The following is a 20,103-nucleotide window of genomic DNA, read 5'->3' on the forward strand; positions in this document are numbered from 1 at the left end:
TTTCCACCATGGTCCATACACTGGTCCCAGCGCGGTACACGAATTATTAATACTACGGCTGTACGGGTTATTTGGTACTTGGAAGAGCATGGTTCATTTATATGGTAGTAGTACAACCGTGCACGTCAGTTGTTATGTGCCTGCCTGCCTGAGCGTATGTGTCAATCCATTTGGTGCCGCATTGATAAACCCATCAAACACGAATAATGCCTTCTCTCTTAAAAGAAAATACGAGTACTGAACAAATCTGCCAAAATAACCACTCCCTCCGTTCAAAAAAAAAAACTCAACCTAACCTCTTGTAAGACAACAAATTTAGATTTGTCCCCTTTTAGATTGATTTTTTTTACTGGGGGAGTAGCGACGAAAAGAAGTCCTTCAGGTCTGGTGACGTCATGATATATCATGATATACATTTATCCTGCAGTTATAACCCAACAGCCAATAGATAAATGACACGGAATGGGCCTTTAACTTGTATCTCCACCTACCATATGGTCCAACATGAAGTTGTGGGCCAGATAGAAATATGGTCCATTCACTACTGCTCTTTTACCGAATTTTTTTATTTTTAATTTTTTTATTAAAAGTTATACAAAAATAATTTTCCATTTTGAAAATTGACGGAAGTAGTCGCCTACCGCCCTCTGGGAGGGCGATTTTTAAAAATCGCCATCCCAGAGGGCGGCGAAAATGACGTGGCGGATGGCCGTTCGCTCTCGGGCGACGGCCGTTAACGAAATTTGCAGGCGGCCCCCTTGCCGCCCTCCGCTAGGGCGATTTTGTACTGTGCGGGGGGCCGCCTGCAAATGGGCGGCGAGGGGGCATGGAATTTTGCAGGCGGCCCCCTTGCCGCCCTGGGGGAGGGCGATTTTTGCCTCCCCCCTATAAAGCCCAGTCCCCCCTCTCTGAAATTTCATTATATTCACTAAAAATCCAAAAAAAACGAAAGAGAGAGAGGAGAGGGCAGCAGAAGGGGAGCGGCGAAGCCCTGCTGGTTCGCTCACTTCATCACAGGTTTGCTCCCATACATCTTTTGCATTTGTACTAATATGTTATGTTTGAGTATATATGTTGCGTTTTAGTTTTAGTTCCATATATTTTAGCATATCTGTAGCACACAGCACATATGTGTAGATCCAGAGCATAGAATATAATAGTATAAATTGAGACATAGACAGTAGTGTTAATTGTAAGATGTAGTTTAGTTTGATCTGGAGAATGTAACCTACTTTTAGAATTTTGGAGAACAATATTGTAGAGAATGTAACTTAGGGCGTAGTACAGAAATGCGAGGTTAACGCAGTTATTGTTTTCATCAGGCACAATGTCAAATAAGGTCACATTTCAGATAGTTCATGGTGAAGGAAATATTAGATTTGGTCCAGATGGTGTTGATCTGTCAGATTTTGTAATGACATCTAAGGGTATCGATAGGCCTGCGGAGAAAACATTTCAGTCAATTTATAGTTAGTTGTTGAGAGGATTTAGAATAGACCAAGAAGTCTACACAATGTCAGTATCAGTTGTAGTGAGTCGTGCAACAGAAGGTTATTTTTGGGAACTAATGCCGATGGACAGCACTGCTGCTTGGAGACGGTATGTGGAAATGGCTTTTGAACGGTCATGGCCCCTCGTTATATTTGTGTCGGTACAAGAGAAAGATATAAATGTCTCAATGCAAACCGAAGATGTAGAGGGTCCTATCAATGCAAGGGATGTTGTTGGACCATCGATGCAAAATGAGGAAAATCAACCAAGGGAGGAGCAGGCCATGGGCATGGCGGATGAGGGGGAGAGAGTCGGTATAATTGTTGATGAAATGGAGAAGGAAGATTCGGATAATGAGGAAGTGGACGACGACGCATCATCCGATGAGGAAGGTGATGTAATGGCCACTGATTGGGCAAATGAGGACTTCTCTGGACTTGTTATATCAGAGGGTGATCATGTACCCTGGGAGTATAAGGAGAACGAGGTAATTGAGGGTGCAAGGTATGCTCATAAGGATGAGATGAAGGAGGCGGTGAAGCATTGGGCAGTTTCCTTGCAGAGAGAGTTTAGGGTGGTCAAGTCAACAAATTATGTGTATGAAGTGAGGTGCATGAAGGAAGATTGTCCGTGGCGTGTCCATGCATATAAGGGTAAATGGAATGATTATTGGAAAGTTAGCATTGTGACCGAGCACAAGTGCTACTTACAAGGGGTGGAGAAGTATCACCGAAACATCACTTAAGCTTTTGTGGCAAGTGAGATGTACAGCAGTGTTGTTGGTAACATTGGCTTTAAACCAAAATCAATTATTAGGCACATCGAGAATAAATTCAAGTACACCATAAGCTATGCAAAGGCCTGGAGAGCCAAACAAAAGATTATTGAGATGAGGTATGGCACATTTGAAGCTTCTTATGATAATTTGCCTCGTTTGTTAGCCACCATTGCCCAGAGGAATAATAATACTTACTATGACCTACATACATTTACATCGGTTGATGATCGAACAAAGAGTGTGCTGCAAAGAGCATTTTTCTCATTGGGTGCTTGCATCAATGCTTTTGTGCATTGTCGACCTGTTCTATGCATAGATGGAACTTTTATGACAGGTAAATACCGAGGTCAGATATTGACAGCAATTGGGTGTGATGGGAACAACCAGGTTCTACCTATGGCTTTTGCATTTGTAGAGAGTGAGAACACTGAAAGCTGGTACTGGTTCCTAGAGAGAGTGCACATTGCAGTGGTGCGTATGAGGCCCAACGTTTGCCTTATACATGATCGTCATGCGGGTATGTTGCGGGCTATTGACTACTTGCAGAACGGTTGGGATGAGAAGGGACTTCCAGCTAAGTGGCCTGATGTTCGGAGTCGGTGGTGCATGCGTCACATGGGTGCAAATTTCTACAAGCAATTCAAGAACAAGCATCTTATGGAGCTCTTTAAGAGGCTCTGTGCACAGAACCAAGAGAAGAAATTTAATGAGTTGTGGGACAAGTTGGATGAGTTGACAACGAAGCAAACAGATGAGCAATCTCGCAGACCACAAGTTGAAGGTGACGAGCCTCCCATACCTCTTGGTGCATTACATGATGACCCACCAACAATGAGAAGGAGGTCAGGGTCGGCCATCAGAAATTTCACTCAGTGGATTGAGAATGAGCCTAAGGAGAAGTGGTCTCTATTGTTCGACACCGATGGATCTCGGTATGGCATAATGACAACCAATTTGGCAGAGGTATACAACTGGGTAATGCGAGGAGTTCGGGTACTTCCATTGGTTGCTATTGTTGAATTCATCCTTCACGGCACGCAAGCGTACTTTAGGGATCGATACAAGAAAATTGGTCCGTCCATGGCCGATAACAACATAGTGTTTGGCAACGTAGTGACAAAGTACATGGAAGATAAAATCAAAAAGGCACGGAGACATAGAGTTGTTGCTCAAGGCACACAAGTGCATCGGTATGAAATAATGTGTGTTGATAGGAGCAGGCGTGGTATCTATCGCAAGCAAGCCGTGCAGGAATGTGTCTTGAAGGCGGATGGTGGATGTACCTGCAGTTGTATGAAGCCGAAGCTTCATCACCTTCCTTGCTCACACGTTCTTGCTGCTGCCGGTGATTGTGGCATATCTCCCAATGTGTACGTCTCAAATTATTTCAGGAAAGAAGCAATCTTTCATACATGGAGTGAGGAGATATATGGGTTCGGGATCTCAGGATCTTACACAATGCTGAGTGCCCAAGTTTTTTATGTTCCAGATCCATCTAAGTTAAGGGTGAAAAAGGGTCGACGCCAAACTAGACGCATCAGAAATGATATGGATGAGTCAGAAGTAGGTGGGAGGACTTTACGCTGTAGCAAGTGTGATCTGCGCGGCCATACTTACAAGAAATGCCCGAAGAATGCAGAAGTTCCAAGCGGCGCAGATGCTAGTCCATCTGGACAGGCAAGTGATGGTAGGCGACCACATGGTGAAGGAACAACAAGCAGGCGCGAAAGGCCAAGGCGTCGTCGCGCAGCAGGCGATTCCATGGTGTAACAATGCTATCGATTTAGGAAATAAAACGCTGTTGTGATGTGATGTGTGTTCGGACAAAATACTTCTATCGTGTAATTTCAATTGAATGTTGTTGTAATGAGTACCTCCGACTATTGTTGTACTAGTAGTATTGCGAACTATTCGGTGTTGTATCATAATGTTATCGTGATGAGTGTTCGGACTAAGTACTCATATCGTGTAACTGCAGCTATTGTTGTAATCAGAAATATTCCGTATGGTGACACTTTTGTTTGTTTGTACTCTTGTTTAATATGTGTTAGTAATTCGCTTATGAACATTTATTACTTATGTTGACTAATTATTTATATGTTTCTGACCAATCTATTTGATGCAGGTATGGCGTACGACACACCGGCGCTGTTGAACCGTGGGATTGACAGGAACCACCGCTCGTTCCTGTCAGCAGTCGAGGGTGCATAGCTCGGCACCTTCCGTCCACGCACGTCGCGCGAGTGGTTGCGTGTCGACCCCCGTCACGTTCCTTGGTACGCGTATGTTCACATTTCAACTCAACTTTGCTTTGTGTTGTACTTATGTTTGAAATTTGCTCTATACAGGTTGCGTGCGGCAGGCCTTCTACCACTTTGTAGGCTTGTTGAGGCGGCGGCGGACGACCGTGACCCAGCGAAGCGGTGGGATGCAGACCGGTCACTCCTTGCCGCTCTGGTAGACCGCTGGAGACCTGAGACGCACACGTTCCACCTTCCCTGTGGGGAGATGGCTCCGACACTGCAGAACGTGTCGTACCTGCTCGGGCTACCGCTGGCGGGAGCACCAGTTGGTCCCGTTGACGGTGTTGTTGGGTGGAAGGAGGATATCACTGCGCGCTTCGAGCAGGTGATGCGCCTTCCACACCTAGGACCGGCCAACACCCTTCCTCCGTACTCTACAGTCGGGCCTAGCAAGGCTTGGTTGCTCCAATTCACTGTAAGTAAATAAGTTGTTATTATCAGACATGCTTATTTGCGATCAACAAAGTGTTTTGTACTAACATTTCATTCTTAATTGTAGGCGGACCTTCTGCACCCTGACGCTGATGATTACTCGGTCCGACGCTCCCTTGAGGCGTACCTGTTGTGGTTGTTCGGGTGGGTGATGTTCACTAGCACCCACGGGCACGCTGTGGACTTCCGGCTGGTCCACTACGCACGGTCCATCGCGGATGCTCAGCCACAGGACGTGCTGCAGTGGAGCTGGGGTTCTGCCGTGCTAGCAGCCACGTACCATGCCCTCTGTGAGGCGTGCACGAAGACTGACGCGGGAGTGATCATCGCTGGCTGCCCTATGTTGCTTCAGCTTTGGGCAGCCGAGAGGTTTGCCATAGGTCGACCAGTGGTGGACAGCGCACCCTACGGGGTTGGTCGCAGCGCGCAGTGGCCAGAGGACGGTCCCACGATGGGGACTTACTGGTGTCGACGTAGGGTTAGTGCAACTTCGCTGCGTTATAAGTTTATCAGTCGTCTTCTTTTTTTTCTTCACATAACATGTCTAATTCCGATCATGTTTATTGCAGCGTCGTTACGCTCACGTCCAGGTGAGACGAGGTTACCCGGACTTCGTGTTCGAGTTTTACCGTCTCCAGCCGAGCGACGTCATCTGGGAGCCGTACACAGAAGAGGTCGTCGCTGCGAGAGCACCGCTAGGACTTTCGTCCTTGCACACGCGACCCGGCTTACTGGCTCACCATCCTGCCGATGGTGTTCGACATTTTCGTTGAGCCTCACTGCCCGCAGCGTGTGATGAGACAGTTCGGACTTAGGCAGGTGTTTCCGGGCAATGTGCAGTCGACCGTCCTCCCTGCCGACCACTCGTGAGTTCGGATTGTTCATTTCTAAATTTTTATGATACTTACTTCATCGAGCCATATAATTTACCTCTCTTCACAGGTTGACTCGACGGGGACAGCTAGCAGGCGCACTTTGGGCTCCACGTGTACAGCAGTACGTTGACGACTGGGTGTTAGCTACAGAGGAGGTGATCAACGAGCTCTTCCCACACACGGAGGAGAACTACCGTGACTACCTTCGCTGGTACCTTCCTCGCACTCGTGCGCGTGTGACCTTCACTCCAGACGCCCCAGAGCCGCACGTTGCCGCTGTCACGGACGCGTATCCCACGCACCGTGACCAAGACTACTTCGTGGGGGTACGTCGAATTTGTATTAGTTCTTACAATTATTTCATTTATCTTACATAATATAGGACAACTACTGAATTTTTTATTTCCATCTTGCATAGGCTGATGCCGCACGGGATATCAGTGCCGATATCACCGCAGTCCAAGTGAGGTTGAACAGAGGTTTGCACTTGACTGACGTTGAGCAGAGGGTGACCTTCGACCGGATGCAGGAGAAGATGCGTGCGGTCATGCGCGTCTTCTCCTGTCGCAGCGCCGTGGACGTCGTACCTCCAGCTGGTCCGGTACAACCACGGCCTCGCGCGCCTACCGTCGGAGCAGGACCTCGACCTACGGCACCTATTTCGCACGGTACTGCTCAGCCCAGAGGTTTCTTAAGTTTTGTTTATGTTTTTGTACGAAAACATCACCCCGTCGTAACTTGATGTTCCATCCTCGCAGGACCTCGTTTGCCTTCGAGCGCCCCTAGCTTCAGAGCAGTGCGACCTACAGCACCGGTTTCGCACGGTACAGTTCAACCCAGAGATTAGTTCATTTTTTTTTCAGCTTTTGCACGAATATGTCACCATGTTTTAACTGCACGTTTCCTCATCGCAGGACCTCGTCTGCCTTCGAGCGCGTTCGCAGGCACGACCGGCGCTTCCGCGAGCTCCGCAGGGGCGTTCGCCACCTCTTCGGGCGCGTTCGCCAGCTCTTCCTCTTACGGAGCGTCGATCCCTCGCCCACACGGTACTTTACTTTTTATTAATACTATTAAATACATGTATGAAACTGATGGTCCTTGTCCAGCAGGATTTGCAGCCGGGATCTTCGGTACTGGGGCCTCTTCGTCTCACGCCGGTAGGACTAGTCCTACTAGCCAGTTCTACGACGACGACTTGCACGGTGCACACCACCACGACGTACTAGGCTCCTCTCAGCTTGGAGGAGCTCCAGAGGCGCACACTCAGGAGCAGCCAGAGGTCACACCTGTACAGGCAGGACGAGTTGGCCGTGTCGTACCCCCGGACCGACTCACGTACTCCCAGGGGCACATTAGGGCGTAGGGTAGGAGGGACAGGGGTAAGAGGCCTCGTCAGTAGTGTTCTACCTCTTCAGTCCTTATGTGACCGTTTCTTTTGGCTTACAAACTTGTAAAGCAGTACTACTTTTGCTATTACTACTGCAGTACTACTTGTGTTTGTCTCCTCTACATAGTTCTTTTCATTCATATGGTGCTAGAACAACTTATGCTCACGACAACACACTTTCGTACAATGGATTGACACAGTCAGAGTTACTTCAAGTGGCGGGCCGATAACGCAACCTGAACCGACCATACAGTTCATTCATGCTTGGATGGAGTATGAACGTCGGGTGGAAATTGCAAGCTTAGACTGGAGGAACAATCCATTAGGGTTACATAAATGGTCCGAGCGTCCAAAGTGTGGGTGCAGAGATCGCTGGCAGGTGGCTACATCCTTTGCTGAACAAACATTTCGAAGGAGATATTTTGTCTGCCCCAATGTAGACAACGATTTCGTTGTATGTCTAACCATTTACAAAATCCGCTATGATTTGCACAAAATTACTACCCAAACTGAATAACATTACTATTTTTACAGGGCAATCCAAGGATGGGTGGATTTACTCGATGGATCGACAATGTCACTCCATCATATCATGGCCAGAAGATAACAGAGTCAGAAACACAAGTAGAGTATCAACGATTGAAGGACCACGAGAATGCAATGCATTCTGACCGACCTAGAAGGGGCCGATAGGTTACCGCATGCTTGATTCGTCGGGATCGACAAATTTGTACCGTGTATCGATGGCACTTCTTATCTATCTTATCATTACAATGTTTAATTATGGTGGTGATTTTTTGTATGCGTAAGACTAAGGGCCTATTTGGATTGCTACCAAAAACATGCCCTACCAATATTTTGGTAATTTGAATAGTACTTGTGTTTGATTTCGATTGAAGCCTATTCATTGGTAATACGTAATCTAGATTTGAGATTATGTAGAACATTCTTCACTACAATTTTACATTTTGGCAGCAAACCAAATATGATCAAATGCAATTTTACCCTACCAAATATTTGGTAGTGCCAAAACTTGCTTATATTTTGGCACTAACAAAATATTTGTACGGTAACATTCCAAATAGGCCTAAAAAATAATAAAATTGTATTTTACCAGTCTTGGAGATTTTAATCTTGTATAGTTTTCAATATAAAAAAATTTGATAACTATTGATATTTATAAAAAATATAAAGCACAGTATAAAATCGCCCTCCCCCAGGGCGGCAAGGGGGCCGCCTGCAAAATTCCAGGCCCCCCGCCGCCCATTTGCAGGCGGCCCCCCGCACAGTACAAAATCGCCCTAGCGGAGGGCGGCAAGGGGGCCGCCTGCAAATTTCGTTGACGGCCGTCGCCCGAGAGCGAACGGCCGTCTGCCACGTCACTTTCACCGCCCTCTGGGATGGCGATTTTTAAAAATCGCCCTCCCAGAGGGCGGTAGGAGACCACTTCTGTCAATTTTCAAAATGAAAAATTATTTTTTAAAACTTTTAATAAAAAAAATTAAAAATAAAAAAAATTCTCTTTTACCTGTAAATGTTTCTCCAATGGGAAAAGGAACAAGCAAAATCATACTCCCTCTATACTAATAAAGGAAGTCGTTTTGGACAGCGACACGGTCTCCAAAACACAACTTTGATCTCTTGTTTCTATAAAAATATCTATTATTATATACTAAAAGTCCATTAAACTTCATACAAACGCTCTCAAGCTGCCACGTGGCGCTCCTATAAACGTTCCGAGGCCGCCACTTGGCACAGCCTAATCTCACCATTAATTTTTATTTAAATTGATGGACCCGTTGTTATTACCGTTAGATTAGATCTATACTGCCGTCAGGGGTGGAGCAAAAAAAAAAAGACGTCGGGGTCATTACCGATTAAAAAAACCGTGAAAGCTGCTTGGTTTTCGTCAATCCAGTAGTTTTAGAACTTTTTTTTATTACGGAGTTATTATGAAAAAAAAATCGATAGTTTTTTTTTCTTCTAGAAACTCATCCAATGGGATTGCAAACCAGCCAGCTAATCACAAAGATTTTAATTAGTGTATGTGCTCATACAAGATGACCAGGTGGACTGGGTGCACATTCAACTACACCATAGGTAACGAGAAATCACTTAGCTGATGGTTTTTCGAACCAACACCCAGATAACGGCATGGATGACTTCGGATATCGGCACCGGTCGTAAAATCTGCACCTATAATATATGTAAGTGCCGGTTTTGTATCAAGAACCGACACCTATACCAATTTATTGGTACCGATTCTGGACCATCATGCCACGTGGCTGGGCTTATATGTGTCGATTATTTATAACAAGCGGCACCCAATAAATCAGAGAAATCGAAGAAATTATGAGAAAAAAGAAAAACATCTACACATCGATTTTCAGTTAATACGGTGGACCTAATATTTTACACCGTTAGAGCATCACCAACAGATTATCTATAATTTTCTCCTAAAAATTTGTTTTTGTTATTCTTAAACTGAAAATAGGAAGTGAAAAAACTCCTCCCTCCAACAGATAGCCTAAATTCAATCCCCAAAACTTAAAAGTGGGCCCTTCTATTAAACTACCAAGAGAAAATTCCGTTTTTTTTTCTTTCACACGCAGAAAGATCGCTATCTCCCACGCGCGGGAACGAAGGAGAGAGGTGGGATTGCGTGATTGGGAGCGACTTTCATGCCCGCATATAAACGGAGCGAGGAACCGGGGGAAGGGAACTCCAAAACTCGGGTAGGAGAGTATGGGATCTGTTAGAGTTGATTTTTGAACTAAAATCCCTCAAAATTAGTTTTGGGAATCATATAGGTAGACTGTTGGTAATGCTCTTAGATCTATCATTTTTTTTAAAAAAAATCCCAAAACCCATCAAAAATCTTCTCCTCCACCCTTTCCTCCTGGACCTCCTCTCCTCACAGTAACTACGTGCATACATCCCTCCTTATTTCCTTCCTTCTTTCTCTAATTTAACTATTGAACTTTAACAGATAATTCCATTAATTTTAATCATTACATCTTTATGAAAAAAAATGTGTGCACACGTATTAGTTATGTACTTCATCCACCCACCTGACTCTTCCCTCTCTCCTATTTTTCACCTATCTTTTCCTATTTTCTAGCTAACACTTAATCTATCAAAATTAATAATCGGATTTCTGAATTTAGATTCAAGTTACTTTTTTTTCTCATTCTTTTTGAATTATTGTGTTATTTATAATTAAATGCACAATTCAAGATACATATACGTATAAATAGCTTAGACTTCTAATATAAATGTTTTAAGAGCAAATTTTTAAGCATCATATCTTAAACAAATATTAAATTTAGATCCTATAAACGCTCCTAAGTCACCATGTGGCAATCCTAAAAACACTCATAAACAACCATGTGGTACTCTAATAAATTATGAAAAAATAAATTATAAGAAAAAAAGAAAAACATCTAACCATTTATTTCTTTTCTTTAATTGGTAGGGCCAATATTTTCAATCACTAGATCCAATCTTAATCTTAACCTATTGATGACGCTATCCATGAGTCAGCAACAAGTACTCCACATATATGTTCCGTTCGCACGAGAGAGATTCCGACTCAAATGAAAAAAAAAACACCATATCATTTAACGTAGCTCACTACAAGAAAGCGAGGCATCATTCATCTGATAAAATCTTCCAGACTAACCGTAATGCCGTGTTGCAGTCCATCGAAACCAATTTTTTATATGTTCACTGTAGACAAATTAAAATATGAAACATCAAAGAATAAGCACAAATAAAGTTTGACATTACCTAAACAAACAGAAAAAGGAAATTTGATCGTGTCATGCATAGAGGAAGTATGGCTTAACATAGCAATTGATGATAATCGAGAAAAATAAGTCACAACTAACCTAATTAGATAAAACCATGTATAAGAAAATATTACTGCAGAAATGTTGTATGATAATGATAGAAACATAGTACAAAATGAATTTATTTCGTAGCTAAACATTGTAATCTTATATGTTACTTTGTATAGTTTGCATCTTTAGTTAATCATCCAAAAAAAGCTATAAACACAATTAAGATGATGTGATCTGAAAATTTAGATCAAATATAGATCCAATATCATAAGCAAAAATTAAGGTGGTAAGGCTTTATGAAAGAAGAAACAAAAGAGAGAGAGAACTTTCCACCAGATTAATCATCGAGGTGCTAGAAATTGAGAGATGAGAAAAATAACATTAGTTATACTTAGTGATGGTTAAGTATATAATTATATATATGATTGTAGCAGACATAATAAATTGCCACGAACATAAAAAATTCTAATTATGTAACACAAATTTCGAAGTGGAAAATGGTAGGCACTATTTCATGCCCATTGCAAGCTAGCTAAAAATATTAAAAAAAGGGTCTGTGTGATTTTTTCCTTACTCACCTCCCTCTTTTTTTTTCTAAGGTAATTAAGTTAAGGCTGAAGGGTATCTAATATCTTCTATATTAGTAAGTTCATTTCATCGTACTTTCAAAGACTGCATGCACTTGCAAATATAGACATAGATAATATACCTAATACATATTGATCACGGTATGTTTTACTGAAAAATAAAGAATCTTCAATAGCTGTAAATTTTAAATTATATATTCAATTTATGATCTGTTTGAACCATTGTATTTTTTTATTAAATCAAAAGTTTAATATCTATACCAACTATATTTAATTGCTAATAAAATTATTATATTTTGGACCCACATCCATTCCATAAAAAATCATAAAAGTTCTCATTAAAAATCAAAATATCCACTTTTTTTAATAAAATCAAATAACCTATAAACCGTTAACCTTAACCTTAATAATAGCATCAATGGGCCTATTGACTCACAACCAACTTAATTATATCTCTCAATGTGTATGTGGATGCTATTTACTTAATCCCAATGCCTTGATAAAAGACATGATCTTCTTTTAAGGATAAATGAACGATCTTATGCTGTGTTTGGCGTTAAGGGTTGGGAAACTTTAATCCCTTGGAAGTTGGACATTAACTTATAGCCCAAAATGCGTATATCACGTTGCTCAAATCCAACTAATACACCAAGAAAAGAAGAAGGAGAGAGGGGTCTACAGAGCTGCCCTTATGGATATTTTACTAATAAAAAATGATTTCAAATACTTATTTGTACTTATAAATTATCTAATCACTAACAATGGAACATACTGTCTATGGAGTAAACAAATTGGAGGGCTAGCCGGTGCATCCCGGTGTGCATGCATGGGTATATAATTTTTTTTTCTAAGATGAAAAGAGGGGCATGAGGTGGTGTTTGGATCCAGGGACTTAACTTTAGTCTCTGTATTTAGACACTAATTTAGAGTATTAAATATAGACTACTTACAAAACTAATTACATAAATGAAAGCTAATTCGTGAGACGAATTTTTTAAGCCTAATTAATCCATAATTAGAGAATGTTTACTGTAGCATCACATAGGCTAATCATGAATTAATTAGGCTCAATAGATTCATCTCGCGAATTAGTCCAAGATTATGGATGGGTTTTATTAATAGTCTATGTTTAATATTTATAATTAGTGTCTAAACATCCGATGTGATAGGGACTTAAAAGTTTAGTCCCATCTAAATAGGGTCTGAGATAGTTACATGTATTATTCATATACATGCAGGGGCACTTTTTTTTCTTCTAAGTATGATGATGCGAGCATGCTGCCAGAGACACGAATTAACAAGTTCACCGTCCATAGTGAGGGAAGACGAATAATTTGGTTAGTTGGACTCTGCACAATATGTTAGATCATCTACATATCCAATGGTTAGAAATAATGGTTTAAAATAGAGGGTCATATATTTTGTTTAATAAACTAATTATCAATTTTTCAATATAAATCAATAGAGCCATTAATTATATATGGTTGTGTATGTAATGTCTTTTATAACTTAAGTTTTTTCTCTTTCCCTATGGAACCTCAAGAGTCATATGTCTTAGGTACCATCTTTTATACCGTAAGTTACCAACCCTAATCTCCAATAGGTAATTTTATAAATAACAATTAAATTCATCATGCAATTCTAATGAAGAAAATTCATGAGAAAACATAATTATGAAACGTTGCAGATATTATTTCGCTGGTATACCGCCGTTATAAGTTTCTCAAATTTATCCTACGTACAGCACATGCCCGTGCGAATGCGTGAGCTACCTTCCTAGTTTATTAAAAAGTGATATATATATATATATATATATATATATATATATATATATATATATATATATATATATATATATATATATATATATATATATATATATATATATATATATATATATATATATATATATATATATATATATATATATATATATATATATATATATATATATATATATATATATATTTTTATATATATGTATGTATGTATGTATGTATGTATATGTATATACATACTTTTATGAAAGTATTTTTCAAGACAAATCTATTCATATAATTTTTACATTTTCAAATTCAACAACTTGAGAGTTATTTATGATTTATATTCCCAAGGTTTAACTTAAACATTGTTCTAAACGACTTCCTTTATAACTATGGAGGGAGTATCTGGTTGCTTAGGGCATTGGGCTTATCTGAAAATCCATCATAAGTAGTATGTTCTAAAAACTTAGCATCAACCAGGAAAAAAATATCATCAGTTTTTTTTAGCAAAACCGTAGGGCATTGGTCTTAACCAAGAGGTTGACTCAAGTCATCACCTCACCAAACAATTATTTTTGGTAGTGAAGAAAAGAGACAAGTTATTTTTAGGTTTTTTTTTTCTTTTTCTGTCTTCGCCGGTGTCGAGATTGAGTGATCTCTTCAACAATTTTGTCGTTGATCGGCCGAGTTTATTAGTACACAAGATTGAACAAATTAAAAAGGCGGGCATATATAACAACTACTTCATCCGTCCCAAAATAAATATATCCGTCCCAAAATAAATATAGTTCTGCATTGTTAATTTTCAACGTTTAACCGTTCGTCTTATTTTAAAATATTTTATGATTAGTATTTTTATTGTTATTAGATGATAAAACATTAATAGTATTTTATGTGTAACTAATTTTCTAATTTTTTTCATAATTTTTTTAAATAACATGAACCGTTAAATTTTGGGCACAGATACCCGCGATTACACTTATACTCTCTCCGTCGAGAAAAACAAATTTAGAATTGGATGTGACACATTCCAGTACAACGAATTGGATAGATGTATGTCCAGATTCGTAGGGCTAGGATATGTCATATCTAGTGTTAGGTTGGTTTTTTATAGGATGGAGGGAGTATTTTAGAACGGAGGCAGTATGACTATGACTCTCGAGTAGTCGAATGCATGGATAATGACGTGTGAATGAACTGATAAATGAGATCGATCGATCATCACCAGACGTGACGTGACGTATGGAGATGTTCGGCCATTTCGTTACAATGATTAATTAAAGCCTAGCCGTGATAGTGGATGATTAGTAGCCGTCAGCATCATCGAAGTAGTGTTATATAACTAAGGTGTACGTATCACCTGCAGCATTTAAGGCATGCATTGCATGGTCGATTATTGTGGACCAAAGCCTCTGGCTGCCATCAGCCCATCAGCCGGGGTGAAAATGATCACAAAAATTCTTAATTGATCTAGCGCCGTTTTCTTATAAGGATACTGATCTCGTTGTTTTGGGTTATATATAATTTTTTTGGGGTAAAAATGACCACGGAAATTCTTGATTGATCGAGCGCCGTTTTCTTATAAGAATATTGTTCTCGTTGTTGTTTTGGGCTATATATAAATTTTGTTTTTTTAATTTATTTCTACATCGTATTAATATCGACACTTAGTAGTATAATAAATGATAAATATGATCATCTAGAAGAGATACTACCGATTCCGACCGTGCTTTTACTTCATCAGCTCATTACGTACGTCGTTCGATGTTTGCAAAGATTTGTCGATCGACTACTGCCTAGCTGCTACTACTACGTACAGATTGGACGTATGTGCGCAACATGAAATAAACCAGCGCTATACTGATTCTACGATGAGTCATGAATAGATTGCGGTAGAAGTAAAGATGCAATCTAGAGACCAGCTAGCTAATTAGGCCAGAAGCAAAGAAAAAGGGCCGCTGATAAAGGGAAAGGATCCGGCCCAAAAGTTCACAATCTAGCAGTTAGCAAAGGCGCTGTCGTGCTCTGCCATTCTTTCCCCGGGCGTTCTTCTCCGACCCCCAATGCCTTCGCTTGTAAGCTTCGTCCTATATACTCCTATCCCATATTGACCGTCCTATACGCCTCCTCCTAGCGATCAATCGTCAAGGGCTCGACGCAGGTGAATATGCAGCAGCATACTCCGTATACATCCTACACTGGCTTCCGGCCTTCATCTTTCCTGCACTTCCCGTGTACTAGCATCATGTATGGAACTATGGATGCTACAGCCAGCAGCACGGCTGTGCCTGTCTTCCTCCACGACCTATATTATGGCACCACGATTTTCATAAAAAACAGTGATTTTTTTACATTGTAAATTATATATACTAGAAAAAATACCCGTGCTTTGCAACGTGTAAATGCTATTTTAATTTTATTATTGTTATATGGTTTAGCTAGGATAAAATTTATCGTGGGAATTCGCTTGGATATTTTTTAAGAAAATCATGAGCTATAACTAGGAGCCCGTATTTCAATTAGGAGCCAGTATTTCATATCAAGTTATCATGCGAGTTTTTTTAAAGAGATTTCTTATATAACTTCTTTTGTATTTTCAAAAGAAAATGTGTTTAATTCCAACTCAAACACGGACATGCATTTTCAAAAGCGAACAAATTTAAAAACCGACCCAAACACGGATGACGTACCAAAATACCAGGAAAAATATTTTCAATTCAATTTTTATAATAGTAAAAATTTGTATTGTGTAATTACATTGTAAATTTAATATACTTACACCATAAGTAAGGGGCTAGAAATAATTCAAAATGATTGATTATCTAGTTGATATTACCTATATAGATTCACACATATAAAGTAAAAAAGCAAAGAGAGAATCGGTAGAGATGCTGAGGACTTGAGGTGGACTGTGAACAAGAACAACGATCCAGCACAGAGCATCCAATTTGACTGTAATCAGCCATAAAATATGGCGACAACATTTTACAAATCCGTTTATAAATTAGCCCTAACCTCTCCGTTTGACTGTAATTACTCTGATTTTAACCCAGAGAACAACCCCCTAAAAAAAACCAAAAAAACCTAAAAAAAAATTAGGCCCAAGTAACCAAATCCAATAGCCCAAAACAAAAACCAACAGCGCAAGCCTAAGAGAACCAGATGAGTTGAGTTGAGAGTCTAGGACAAGCCGCAACTCCCTCCCTTCGGCTTCACCCGTGCCACACCGCCATCGAGTCTGGGCCGATGCCCCTTTTATAAATCAACCGTTATCTATTGTACCAGTATAATTCTTACCCATTTGTTTGTTTGATGTTAAATTGTGTATATTATCATACCAACGTACCCCAATACCTATATTATAAGTCCATGGGTATCCCATCGACAGTGTGTCTCTCTTATTGATGGCTGATGAAGAAGACATCGGCAGTGGTGCAAAGGTCGTGGCACCTTTGTGCGTGCAACATGCGTGGACCCGACCCCAGGTGCCGTCGTGCCGGGTGAGACCGACCAAACTACAGGGAAGCTGCTAGCTAAAAGTGTGGATAGGATATAGCCATTCATGTTTAGTTGGATATGGTGATTAATTTTTTTTATTTGTATGGATAGAATGATTCAGTTTATTTTTTTTGGAAGAGTATAACATGGATGGGATAAGCCAACATTTTTAGTGGGCCTATTTGTGATATAATTTTTTTATCAAAATATAATCGATCTTGTTTTAAATATTTAATTGTAATAAATATAATGATGTAATCGGATCACGAATTAGATAAACGGTTTAGGAGAAAAAAATCATTTGAAGCTTGCTAACAGAAAATTAAACCAACCACCGCCTATCAAAATAGACCACATCACCCCAAACCAAAACATGCATGGCTTCATTGTAACGTCCCGCCTTCCCCCAGGCCAGGCCCACTTACATCTGATAGCTTTCATAGGTCATAGACTGCCCTCACAGACCAACACATGTCTTTTCTGCACACTTTATCCTAACCCTGGAGTTCTTTGGAGATTGGCTTCCGGAAAAGAAGTTGCAACTTGTTGATATGAGTATTCTATTAATCCTATTAAGCCCTAGGCCTGGAGTTCTTTGGAGATTGGCTTCCGGAAAAGAAGTTGCAACTTGTTGATATGAGTATTCTATTAATCCTATTAAGCTCTAGGCCAGGATGTTACATTCATACGACTAAATTGGTAGGATTCACTCAACCATCATATTGAGAGAATATTTTCTTTTCTGGACTGCCCCATCCACCATATCTCTCAACCATACACAACAAAAAAAATCGAGCAACATCTTCCATCCAGATAGGGGTGAAACGGTACATAAATTTTTCGGATTCCGAACCTATTTTCGAAAATGGAATTTGTCAGTCAGAATTTTTTGGAAACGAAAACGAATTCGGAAATATTTTCTCGGAAACGAAATCGAAAATGATAAGCGCAGTTTCCGTCGAAACTCGGAATCGGTCGAAAACTTTCCAGAAATTTTCTTGGAATTTGTAGAAATTTTGTGACTAAAATACCCTGGATTATTTTTTAAGCACTGAATAGTGAATACCATGGTGTTTGGCTGTTATTTTTTAAAAATAATTGTTATTCAAATTTGAAGTTACATAAGAATATTTTTTTCATGTATTGGGATTTATCAACAGTGTTACTCTCTTAAACATAGATAATTTATTCCGTACATTGCGTTTTGTGATGTACTGTTGAGACTTAACAATTGGACCTATATGATTGTGTTTTATGATGAGCTAACATGGCGACCCGCGCAGATTGCGCCGCTAGCATTGTTAGATTTTTTTTCTTATACAATAGTTTAAATATTTTCACATTTTATTATTAAAATATATTAAAATAACAACATAATTTTAAATTCTTGGTTGAACTAATAAATGTGTGATATTTTTATTGTATTGTATATACGTGATAGTTATTTATAAATTATATTTCTATATGGACTCAAGAATCATCTTTTAATATTCCTTATTTTTAAACTTCGAATTTCCTTTGTTCATAAATTCTATTCCTATATGGATTCTAGACTACTCTTCCAATATTCATTTTTCTTAACTCTGAATTTTAGTTATTTATAAATTGTATTTCTATATGATCTCTAAACTCTTCTTTCAATATTTTTTATTTTTAAAATTTTGAATTTCAATTATTGGTAAACTGTATTCCTATATTGACTCTAGACTTCTTTTTTCAATATTTCTTTTTTAATTTTAGTTATTTCTAAATTGTATTCCTATATGGACGCTAGACTTTTTTCCCAGTATTCCTTATTTGTTAATTTCGAATTTCAGTTATTTATAAATTGTATTCATATATGGACTATGACTCTTCTCCCAATCTTACTTTTTTTAAAATTTTTAATTTTAGTTAATTCTAAATTGTATTTCTATACAGACTCTAACTTCTAATTTTACTTTTTCCTATTTTTTAATTCCGAATTTTAATTAATTCTAAATTGTATGCTTGTATGGACTCTAGTCTACTATTTCAATATTCCTTATTTTTAATACCGAATTTCAGCTATTTTTAAGTTGTATTCCTATATGGACTCTACTTTCGAATTTCCTTTGTTCATAAATTCTATTCCTATATGGATTCTAAACTACTCTTCCAATATTCATTTTTATTTATTTATAAATTATATTTCTATATGAACTCTAAACTCTTCTTTCAATATTTTTTATTTTTTTTATTTTGAATTTCAGTTGTTGGTAAACTATGTTCCTATATTGACTCTAGACTTCTTTTTTCAATATTTCTTTTTTCTAATTTTAGTTATTTCTAAATTATATTCCTATATGGACGCTAGACTTTTTTTACTTAGTATTCCTTATTTGTTAATTTCGAATTTCAGTTATTTATAAATTGTATTCAAATATAGACTATGACTCTTCTCCCAATCTTACTTTTTTTAATTTTGAATTTAGTTAATTCTAAAATTGTATTTCTATATGGACTCTAACTTCTAATTTTAGTTTTCCTATTTTTTAATTCCGAATTTTAATTAATTCTAAATTGTATGCTTGTATGGACTCTAGTCTATTCTTTCAATATTTCTTATTTTTAATACCGAATTTTAGCTATTTTTAAATTGTATTCCTATATACTCTACTTTTTTTTCTCCGATTAATGTGGGAATTTCTAGACCGTGAGAGCAAACGTGGTGGCTCCTTTTTTCTATTAGTTTCCATCTGGGCTCTTTTTTCATATATTAGAATTTTTAATATTTCTCTCTAATTCATGTGGAAATTTTTAGTCTATGAAAGTGGTGGCTCCTTTTTTTTTATTTCTATTTCTTTATTAAGATAATAGATTGAGTTTGCCTTCTTGTTTTGATATCGTTTCAGCTCTATGGTATTTTAGAGCATCAGTTAGTTGCTATTTTCCTGAAATACTTGCTTTTATCTCACAATTTTTTCATCGCTAAAAGTCGGATCCCTTTTGATGTCTTTTTGGCTGGTAGAGAGTTTCATAAATAGTACTCAATCTTTTTTTCCTTTCTTTTTTTGTTGCGGTGGATTGTGGAGAGATGATTTCTGGCGTACTATTTATATATTACCATGGCATGTAATTTGTGTACAATTCAGATTGCATGAATCTGACGATGATGGTTTTTTAGTC

The 20,103-nt window shown here is 38.8% G+C and overlaps 1 long non-coding RNA gene across 1 annotated transcript; it reads left to right on the plus strand.

The window, feature by feature from the left end:
• The first annotated feature begins 6,301 nt into the window (after positions 1 to 6,301).
• On the plus strand, positions 6,302 to 6,897 carry LOC136355005 (uncharacterized). Its single transcript, XR_010738983.1, has 3 exons — positions 6,302 to 6,547; positions 6,638 to 6,703; positions 6,794 to 6,897. It is a non-coding gene; the product is annotated as an uncharacterized lncRNA (long non-coding RNA).
• Positions 6,898 to 20,103: the final 13,206 nt, after the last annotated feature.

Source organism: Oryza sativa, chromosome 1 (genome assembly GCF_034140825.1).
Source record: "Oryza sativa Japonica Group chromosome 1, ASM3414082v1".
In the NCBI taxonomy this organism is placed as follows: domain Eukaryota; kingdom Viridiplantae; phylum Streptophyta; class Magnoliopsida; order Poales; family Poaceae; genus Oryza; species Oryza sativa.